The sequence below is a fragment of the Vicugna pacos genome, chromosome 35, assembly GCF_048564905.1.
Source record: "Vicugna pacos chromosome 35, VicPac4, whole genome shotgun sequence".
NCBI classification, from domain to species: Eukaryota; Metazoa; Chordata; class Mammalia; order Artiodactyla; family Camelidae; genus Vicugna; species Vicugna pacos.
Window position 1 is genome coordinate 11,385,370 of NC_133021.1, and position 3,189 is coordinate 11,388,558.

Genomic DNA, 3,189 nt, shown 5'->3' on the forward strand with positions numbered 1-3,189 from the left:
ACAGAGAATTCTTTACAACCTTGGTCACAATGCAAAACATCTGAAACTAGGTCTGTTAATGTGTGAGCAAAGGTGAATTTCTCTAAAAGGACTGAGATGCTGACCAAGGCCTAAAAAGCTAAACCAGTAAAGTGCTCTAAGAGTCACTTTCAGACACAGGATGTATTTAGGTCCTGCACACCCAAGACAAGTTTAGAAAAGGGCACATTACTAAATGCCTAAGGGGTAAGATTTTTGAGTTCGTTCTTTTACGGGAATGACTTGAGAGCTTTTAAGTGATGTTTGGAAAAAGCCAGAGAAAGGAGAGGGGGATGTAGGCATTTCCCTATGTAAAACCCTGTCCAAAGCCTGTCTACACCCAATGATGTGAGCTAACAAATTCCTCATCCTGCTGCAAACATTTTGTCTTGGGTTGTTTTTCTCTTACTACTCAAACCATTATAACCGACGGTTATGAAAACTAATACAATGACCTTCCAATGTGCAGGGGAGAAACGTTTACAAAGGCAGTGGAGAAGGGGGCTTTGAAACACAGTAATGCAACCCGAGGACATCTAATAGATGCTGGTGCATCTGCTTACAGTCTGTGTTAGCCTCGGGCTGCTTGAGGGGCCCGAAGGCCCCCTAGCATGCTTCTGGTTACAGAATTAATTATGATCCAATTAATTCAGCTGGAAGAAGAGAAAGCCAAGGCTATTGAGACTCAAAAAAAGTAAAAGGGCTTCTATTAGTGTGTTCTGAGCTCAGCTCTTAAAGGTGACATGACAGTGGCCTTAGAAAAGCAGGGTAATCAATTGACAGCCTGTACTTAAAGACAGGGAAACTGGGAACCCCCAAGGCAAAGGAGGAGGAGCCCCTGAACAAGCTCACGGCTGTCCAAAGCAAAGCATCCTCAGTGACCCTGCACTCAGAGCATTACCTGTTGGTCAGTCTGAACCATTTCTTAAACATCTGATAATACACACACATCATAGTTCCCCAACTTTCTCACGTATCACAACAATTGAGGGAAGGTGTGTTTACTGATCAGATTTGGATATTGTCTTATTAAATTAAATTATTTAATAATGCCATTTGCAGCAACATGGATGGACCTAGAGATCATCATCATAAGTGAAGTAAGCCAGAAAAAGAAAGAAAAATACTATATCATATCACTCATATGTAGTACCAAAAGGGGGGGGGGGCACTAGGAACTCATCTACAAAAAACAGACTCGCAGACTTAGTAAACAATCTTATGGTTACAGGGCAAAGGGAGTGAGAAGGGATAAATCTGAGAGCTTGAGATTAACAAATGTTAGCCACTATGTATAAAAATAGATTTTTTAAAAAGTTTCTTCTGTATAGCACAGGGAACTATGTTCAGTGTCTTGTGATAACCTTCAATGGAAAAAAAATATGAAAATGGATGTATGTATGTATATGCATGACTGGGATATTGTGCTGTGCACCAGAGACTGACACATTGTAATCAACTGTACTTCAGCTAAAAAATTATCTAATAAAGGACCTTAACTCATTGAACGCTGACAAATAAACCCTCCCAGAATGGTCCCAGAGCAGAAGCAACCCTAGACCTTTGTTTTCCACCTGCAGAAATGAAAGCCAAGAGAGAATTCATGATTTGTTCACAGTGAAGTTTCTACAGGGACAGAGCTGGAACTCCAACACGAGACCTCTGACTTAAGCCCACCACACCCACTGCTAATTTAAATGCAGCACTGTTGCTCCAACGACCCTTGTGTTACTGTTCATCGGGGTCGTGAGAAACAAGTGCATACAGAGATGTGATCTTCCCACCAGCAGACAGTCTACCGAGAAAGCTCAGAAACATTTGGTCCCTCTCTAGGTTTGGTTTACTCCTCCCTGACTGTCTCCCGCAGATAGGGATGCAGCCCATGGTGGCCCCAGTCCTCTCTCCAGCGGTGCTGCCAGATATCATAAGATGCTTGGGATAGTAAAAGTAACATCTCATCAGATAAAGAGTGAGAAAAACTGTGGTGTAATAATAATTATTAAGTTTAAAACATTGTTTTAAAGTTTAAATTTTCCTGGTTAAACGTGAGTCAACATAAAAAGCCATTTTATGCTGATCTTAGTCGTTGATGTTTTTGATGTGTTTTCAGTCCACTTCCTGCATGAGTAAATGAAGTGCGTGAAATATAATTTGCTCTGTGAAGCACAGGATTCTGTAACAGTCTGTCAATATCAGTTTTCATTGCACAGAGTTGATGTTGTACATGCAAAACCCAGATGATAAAATCCTTTCAAAATATATCCTTAAAGTCTTTAAAAATTGTTTATTTTTTTTTCAAATGCTGCTGTCCCAAGACTGAAATAGAAAGCCTACCAGGAAAATCATGGGTTTCACTAGATCAAACATTTCCTATGTGACTGAAATTAAAAATCATGATTTCTTTTCCTGATTCATGTAAACACACTGTATATTTCCTAGGGGAGCTGTCACAACCTACGATCAACTGGGTGGCTTAAATACAACAGGAATGTATTGTCTCACAGTTCTGGAGGTGAGGAGTCCAAAATCATACTCTCTCTGAAACCTTTTGGGGAGAATCCTTCCTTTGTGCTTCTAGCTTCTGGTGTTTACTAGCAATCTTGTAGCCCCATCACTCCCATCTCTGTCTCTGTGGTCACGTGGTATTCTCCCTATGCATCTATCTCCTTGTCTCTTCTTTTTATTTTTTTAAAAGACATCTGTCTTATTGAATTAAGGGACCACCCTACATCAACATGACCACATCTAAACTAATTACACGTGTAGTGACCCTTTTTCCCAATAAAGTCACATTGCGAGAACCTGGGAGAGTAGGACTTCAACATATCTTTTGGGGGAACACAATTCAATCCATACACACTTTAGTGAAATTATAATTCGTGATTTTTTCCCCTGACCCTTGTAAATATGTTCTTCCTTTGTCCTCTCAGAACCATCCTCGAGGCTTCTCACCCTGCTGTATGCCCAGGAGGCTGGCCTCTGTGGACTGCTGACTTTGGGCTTCCCACTGAACTTGGGTTTGTTCAGTGGGAGGAACCAGCAGGAGATCAGCAGTTAGGAGAGTGAGAGGTGGGGTATTTCTGTCCCCCATCCCCTGCCTGTGTCACTGTAATTTTGGCAGTGGGTGCATTTCTCCACAACCACAGGTCTTGTCAGGCAACCCTGCATCCA